Genomic DNA, 7,805 nt, shown 5'->3' with positions numbered 1-7,805 from the left:
CCTTTTTTGAAAATGGGAACCACATTGGCCCTTTTCCAGTCCTCTGGCACCACACCAGAGCACCATGAGTGCTCGTAAAGCTGGGCCAGGGGTCCCGCAATGACCTCTGCTAATTCCCTCAGCACTCTGGGATGGAAATCATCAGGACCAGCTGATTTAAATACGTCCAGTCCCTCCAGAAGTTCCCTGACTAGGCCCTCACTAACCCTAGGCCTAGGTGCACTTCCCCTAGGGCCTACAGGGCTCCCGGTGGGAGGCTGACCTGGTCCCTGCTCAGAAAAATGGAGGAAAAGAAATTGTTAAATATGTTAGCTTTGCTGTCTGGTGCGATGACCAGATTTCCTAGCATGTCCAGCAGAGGTACCACGTTACCCGGTATCTTCTTTTTACCCCCTATGTATGTAATAATGGAAGTACATGATCGTCCATTTAATAGCCAAGCACTCCCATTCAATTGTAGTGTACCTGCATTCAGCTGCACTCAGTCTCCTGTTTGTGAATGCTACCAGCCTCTCCGTATCTTCTTCTCCCTCCTTGGCATAGGACTGCCCCCACCACCATTTCAGATGCATCTGTCTGTAGGATAAAAGGCTTAGAAAAGTCAGGGGTCCTTAGAAACACGTCCTTACACAAGGTCCTTTTGATGTTCCCAAAGACTTCCTCCATTAGGGGGATCCATCTTATTGCCCAATGGACTCTCCCCCTTATGAAATCTGTTAGGGGCATGACCACCTCTTGAAAGCCCATTATGAACCTTTGATAGTAATTGGCCAACCCCAGAAAAGAGTGTATCTGCTTTTTCATCTGGGGCAGTTTATATTTCTCTATGAACTACACTTTACTGGCTAGTGGATGTATGAGCCCCTGTCCCACATGGAACTGCAGGTAGTTGGTCTCTCGCATTCCCAATGCGTACTTTTTGGGGTTCACTGTCATCCCAAACAGACATAGTTCTTGTAGTACTGCTTCCATGTGTTGCTGATGTTCTACCTACATCTGTGAATAGATTACAATATCGTCAATGTACATTGCCACCTACCTCATGTGGTGCTAGTACATCATCTATCAGCTTTTGAAAGGAGGCTGTCATGCTGTGAAGGCCGAACAGCATCTGTGTGAATTCAAACAGTCCCCATGGTGTGCTGAAGGTCATTTTTGGTTGGTTTTTGCCATGGGGATCTGCCAGTAGCTTTTGGAAAGGTGCAGGGTGGAGATGTACTTTGCCTGGCCTATCTGTTCCAGCAATTCTTCTACATAGGGCATGGGGAACACATCAAAATTGCCACTGTGTTAAGCCCTCTGAAATCCACACAGATCCTTAGTGACCCATGGGATTTTGGTACAACCACCATAGGGCTTCTCCAGGGGTTCCATGATGACACTATTAGCCCCTGTCTGAGCATTTTCTGAATTTCCTCGTGTACCCATGCTTGCAGGTGGTGGGGAACTGGCATCCACTTCCCCCTCGCAACCGCCCCTTTTGGCTTATTTATCTCATGTACTGTGCCTCTAGCCTTGCTGGGTACCTCACTAAACGCTTCGCTGAATTTGACCATGATCTGGCCCATCTCCTTTCACTGTTCAGGGGCAAGACTGTCCCTCATCTCTATTTCACCCCTTTAAGTGCTTTCCCCTCCCTTGGGTCTTAGATCTTCGTTTGTCTCCTCAGGGCTCAATAGCCATCTCTGTGGCTCCCTGCAGGCCTTCACATGATAAATCTGGTGTTCCTTCATGTGCCCTGGACAGTAGACTTCATAAGCTACAGGCCTGGCCCTCCTCATTATCTCAAAAGGCCATTGCTATTTGGTTAGTAATTTGTTCGCAGAAGGGAGTAGGACCAGCACTTTGTCTCTGGGCTGAAACTCCGTCTCATGCTTTCTTTGTTAAGCCCTCTCCAAGTTTGCCTGGGCTAACTGCTGGGCTTGTTTAAGGCATCCCACCATGTCCTGCCTATCTGGTTGGGCTCCGACTTGTTTATGCCCTGGCCTTCCCCAGTCTTCCCTGGCTACTTGCAATGGGCTTCAAGGTCTATGGCCAAATATCAACTTGAAGGGTGTAAATTGGGTCATTGCCTAAGGTGTGTCCCTAAGTGCAAACATCAGTGGCACGAGAAGTAGGTCCCATTTCCTGGGCTCCTTTTGCATGCTTCTCTGCAATAAGCATTTGATTGTGTCATTTAACTGCTCCACTGGGCCGTTTGTCTGGGAGCAGTACACTGACATTCACAGATGCTTGATGCCTAGCACGTGACATACGGCCTTTGGCATGTCCAACGTAAAATTCATGCCCTGGTCAGTAATAATCTCCTAGGGTACCCTGAAGTGGGAAATCCATTTTAACAACTCTTCCATGATCCGAGGCGCGGTGACAGCTCTGAGTGGTATTGCCTCTGGGTATCAGGTGGCATAGTCGATTAGGACCAAGATGTACTGGTGCCCTGGACTACTTCTGGGAGGGGACTCACAACACTGAGGGTGACTCAATCAAACAGCGTGTTAATGATGGGCATTAACTGCAGGGGTGCCCTCTGTGGCCATCTTTCCTCTGCTAACTGGCATTCTGTGCACGAGCTGCACCTGCATGCTACTTCCTCTCACGTGCCTGGCCAAAAGAATCACCGTTTGATCTTGCCTAGTGCTCTCTCCCTTCCAAAGTGTTGTGTGGGCCATAGCCCGTACCTTCTCCCGGAATGCTCAGGGTACCAGTAGCTGTTGGATGTGGTCACCCCCTTCTGATTACTTTACCCAGTATGATAGCCCATCCCAAATTTCGAAATGTGGATCATATACTTGTAGTTCCGGTCTCATGACTTGCCCTTCAAACACTGGCAACCTCATCTTCTCACAGACTCACAAACTCTTCTTCCTCATCTTGCACGATCTTGAAGTGTGAGCTGGTCGGGCCCACTCCCAAACTAATGAACGGCTCTTCTTCTGAGGAGCTGGGCTTTTCTTCCTCTGCAATCCAGCCATCCACTTAGGGCCATCCCTTCCGTTCCAATTCCACCTCTTTCACTTAATTTAGGACATTATATAGTGGAGGCCAATCTCTCCCCATGATCTCTGTCAAGTCCTGGGGCAAACCCCACATTCATTTAGCCTGTTCTATTGCCTATCCTAGCCCTCACATATCCCTTCTGGTACTGCTCAGCCCCACCATGGATGCAGCACACCTTAACTGTCTTGCACCATGTTATGGTGTCCTCTGGTATTAGGCCGGACCTTATGAGGGTTTGCAAGCAGCCTGTATCCAGGGTGGCACACAAGGCCCATCCTGCTATCTAAGCTGTAACCTCAAGGTGATCCCATACTGTGACCTCGCCCCCCCCAACCCGCCGAAGCTACAGTCCATCTCTTCCACTGGCTTATTATTATCGCATCTTTCCCAGGACCCTGTAGCACACCCCACTGGCCTCCATCAGTTGGCAGCCCTTGGGGACACTCATGCCATGTGGCTAGTGTGCCTGCATCAGTAGCACAATACCCCCTTGCCTGTCTCTCTTAGAGAGCCTCAATGATGCTCCTTCTCCTTACGGTACTTGCCCCTCTCACTTCTATAAGTCTTCTCCCTCACTGGTCCTACCTCTGTAGCCACGTACTCTTCCACTATTCTCTGGGCCTCTTCGGCCGTTTCCAGCAAATGCTGCCTCACCCATAGTTTTGTGCCTTCCTCTAGGTCTTAGATGAACTGCTCTAGGAGAATTTGCTCTGCAAGTGCCTTCCAGCCTGCCATGGCTGGGAGTAATCATCTGTTTAGCAGGTCCCTTAGCACCTGCATCAAGACTTGGGGTTTCTTATCTTCCTTCCCTTTCTTGGCCCTGAAGAGCTTCTGGTAGTGCTCTGGGGTCAATTCAAGCCTATGTAGGATTGCCCGCTTCACTTTATCATAATCGTATGCTTTGTCCCTGGGGAGGGCCCTATATGCTGCTTGGGCCCTTCCGACCAGTAGGGACCCTAGCTGCCTGGCCCACAGAGACCTGTCTAATCTAGTCTATATGGCATCCCTTTTGAAGGCCTTTATAAACACTTCTGCATCATCATCTTTTGCCATTTTATGCATTTTAGAGGCTGGCCAATTGCACCTCAGCCACTCATTTTGCTGCAGGGCTTGTCGATGTTGGACCTCAAGCACTTTCATCACTGCTTGTAATGTTTGTCCTAGCAGCTCTACCTGAGGTACCATGTTGACTTCCATTTCAGTGTCAGCCTCCAGGGTTCTACTGCCACTTGGATTCCCAGCCAGTGCACCAATTTGTAACTTGCTGTGCCTGTCCGGTGCTCCCCACCTCATCTTTCCTGGTTGCCCTAGGCCAGCCATGGGCCTATGGGCCAACAGTTTGTCCTGGCATCAGTTACCCAACCCACTGAATCTTCTTCCCTGTCATGTCTTTGATGGAAACCTTTTGTTTCAGGGACTTGTTACACTCAGTTCAGTGGGGTCCAGCTTACTCTTGGTAGCACAAGGATTCTTGGGGCTCCACCTCGCCTGCAACTCACTTAGTGCCAACCTGTTGTTACTTTTGATGCTGCTTGGACCTGGCATTGTTGTCAGCAACCATCCTTGTCCCTCCTCCTTGGTCTGTCATCGTCCTTTTTGACCCTCTCCCCAGGAGGGCTCCCATATTTCCCCTCCAGATGGCTCGAGGACCTCCTTCAACTCAGTGGGTGGAGGTAGCTCCCTACATAAGGGCCACCACGACCAGTCATCTTCTGCCTCTTCCATACTTGTCCCGCAGCCTGCTCTAGGCTGCCGGGAACTTCCTTCTGATCCCCCTGTTGGACCAGTGCGCAGGGCTTTTATGGGTGACTTCCTGCCCCGGGCAGCAAATCAGCACCAGCATGTGCTTACAAAGTGCCTCCACACCACTGCCAGCTTTTTTTCTTCATCCCACCCTAGGCTCTGTCTGGCTGTGGTGAGGGATGCCATTGGGCTGCAGGTGAGTGTTGCAGCACAGTGAACCTGCAGCCATCATCCTGTCCCTAGATTCCCAGGGGCTCTGGGGTTGCCAGTGTGGCTTTTCTGCACCCGCCGCCTTTTCCCTGCAGCTCCACATGCTGCAGGGCCATTGGCATTGCCAGCAGCACAGCAATTCTGCCACCACCACTATGTTCCCACGGCTTGGTGTCCGGCAGGGCCGCCGGTGCTTTCAGCAGTGTGGGGCTTTTGCCATTGTTGAAGGATCCCTACAGCTCAGCATTTCCCTTGCCCCTGCCACACTCTCCTTCTTCTCTCCTCTCTCTGCCTCCTTCTCCCTTCCTCTTAATATTCTCTCCCTTCCCTTCTCTCCCTCTCCTCCCCCTCTCCCTCTTCTGTCTCTCCCTTGTCACCCCCATGTCTTTCTCCCCCACCTCTGTTCTCTCTCTTCTCTCTCCCCCTCCCTCTTCTTTCTCTCCCCCTCTCTTCCACTTCTCTCTCTTTCCCTTCTCTCATCTTTTCTCCCTCCCCTTCTCTCCTCTTTCTCTTCTTCCCTTCTTCTTCCTCCTCTCTCCCTCTTGTCTCTCTTTCCCTCTTCCTCTCTACCCTGTCTCTTTCCCTCTTGCCTCTTTCTCCCCTTCTCCCTTTTTCTCCTCTCTCCCTCCCTCTTCTGTCTTTCCCTCTTGCCTCTCTCTCCCCTCTCTCCCCAACTCTTCTCTCTCTTTTCCCGTGTTCTCTCTCGCTCTTCCTCTGATTTTTCTCTCCTTTCTCCTTCCCTTTTCTCTGTCTCCTGCTTTGCTGTCTTTCACTCTCCCCTTTTTGCTCTCTTCCCTCTGCTCTCACTGTCTCTCTTGTGGTGTGTGCTCCCTGGTTCAGTCTCTGGAGGGCTGGGTGGTGGAGCTCGAGGAGGAGATAGGTCAGCTGTGGACCATTAGGGCCCATAAAGACTTCAGTGATGGCTACTGCCAGATGCTTCTTCAGAAAAAAGGAAGAAAGAGAGGCGAAGACTGTGGCCAATGTGACGGCTAACCAAGAAGACCCACCTGGAGCAACTGGGAAGACAGTCACCTCATGCTCCAGGAAATGCAGGGTTAGGGATGCTCCTCCCCCTGGTCCTGCACAATAGGTACACTCCCATCCCCACTCATGAGAAGGCTCTGATGGTGGCATTCGGAGAGGAAGAAGGTAAGGAGCTTGCTGCCACCCACAAGAGGAGGTGCAAGGTGGTGGTGGTGGGGGACTCCCTCCTGCAGGGCACTGAGGGACCCTTCCACCATCTAGCCCATGAGGTCTGCCACCTCCCAGACACTCGCGTCCAAGATGTAACAGAGAGGATCCCGAGGCTTTTCTGGCCCTCCGAGTACTACTTCACGCTTCTCACCCACGTGCGAACTAATGACACAGCAAGGAATAATCCAGACCAGGCCATAAGCACCTAAAGGGCTCTGGGGACTGGGCTCAAGAGGCTGGACCTAGGTAATTTTTTCTTCTGTGCTCCCTGTTTCAGGCCATGGTCTCAGAACAGAAAGATGCATCAAGGAAGTTAACTGGCAACTCTGATGCTGGTGCCACTGAGAAGGCTTCAGATTCCTTGACCAAGGCATGCACTTCATAGTTTCTAGGGTCAGAAGGGACCTGAAAAGATCAACATATCCGACCCCTGTCCTGGGCAGGAATGAGTGCTGGGATCATAATACCCCAACGAGATATCTATCCAAACTTCTCCTGAAGACCCCCAAGGTAGGGGAGAACACCATCTCCCTTGGGAGCTGATTCCAGAGCCTGGCAGCCCTAACTGTAAAGTAATGCCTCCTGAACCTGCTCTCAATCAATTTGTGGCCATTATTCCTTGTTATCCCAGGCATTACCCAAGGGAACAGAGCCTCGCCTATTTTCTGCTGGTGAGTTTATAGATGGCCACCAGATCCCCTCTCAGTCTTCTCTTATGGAGGCTGAATAGATTCAGGCCCTTTAGTCTATCTTCGTAGGGCCTGGCCTGCTACCCTGACTATGTGAGTAGTCCTCCTCTGGACCCTCTCGAAGTTAGCCACATCCCTCTTGAAGTGCAGCACCTAAAACTGGATGCAGTATTCCAACTGCAGCCTGACCAGCGCTGCATAGAGGGCAAGGATCACCTCCCCGGATCTGCTTGTGACACATCTGTAGATGGTGCAGGTGCAGTTAGCCTTATTGACTGCTTCCTCACATTGCGGCTCATGTCCATCTTGGCGTCAGCAATGACTCCAAGATCCCTTTCCACCGCCGTGTTATTCAGAAGGGTGTTCCCCAGCTTACAGGTATATTGCAGGTTCCTTCTCCCTTCCACTTGCCTTCACTGAATTCCAGTCTATACTCATCCACCCCTTCCGTAACCTGTCTAGATCTAGTTGGATTTTGTTCCTCCCCTTCAGTGTGCCCACTTCTCCCCACTTATTTCTGCTAGTGAATTTGGACAGCGTGCTTTCCAAGCCCAACTCGAAGTCATAGATTCATAGACATTAGGGCTGAAAGGGACCTCAGAAGATCGAGTCCAGCCCCCTGCCCAAAGGGCAGGAAGTCAGTTGGGGTCATAGGATCCTGGCAAGATAAGCATCCAATTTACTCTTGAAGGTGTTTAATGTAGGTGCTTGAACCACCTCCGATGGCAGGCTGTTCCAGACCTTGGGGGCTCGGACAGTAAAGAAATTCTTCCTTATGTCCCGCCTGAAATGGTCTTGCAGTAGTTTATAACCATTCGACCTCGTCATCCCTTGGGATGCTCTGGTGAACAAACGTTCCCCCAGGCACTGGTGGTCACTCCCGATAAACTTATAGGTGGCCGTCAGATCACCCCTGAGCCTGCGCTTTTCCAGGCTAAAGAGCCCCATGGCTCTCAGCCTCTCATCATAAGG

General features: G+C 51.1%; 1 long non-coding RNA gene across 1 annotated transcript in view; it reads left to right on the top strand.

Moving 5' to 3' along the window:
- Window positions 1–2,421: 2,421 nt before the first annotated feature.
- Window positions 2,422–7,805, top strand: part of LOC109318274 — a 9,280-nt gene continuing 3,896 nt past the window's right edge. Inside the window, exon 1 of the long non-coding RNA XR_002103214.1 lies at window positions 2,422–2,432. This is a non-coding gene — a long non-coding RNA (uncharacterized LOC109318274). The remainder of the gene's footprint in view (window positions 2,433–7,805) is intronic.

This window comes from Crocodylus porosus, unplaced genomic scaffold, assembly GCF_001723895.1.
Source record: "Crocodylus porosus isolate Cpor-Errol unplaced genomic scaffold, CroPor_comp1, whole genome shotgun sequence".
Taxonomy (NCBI): Eukaryota; Metazoa; Chordata; order Crocodylia; family Crocodylidae; genus Crocodylus; species Crocodylus porosus.
The sequence above is the reverse complement of the archived record's forward strand: the minus strand, read 5'-3'. Positions and strand labels throughout refer to the sequence as shown.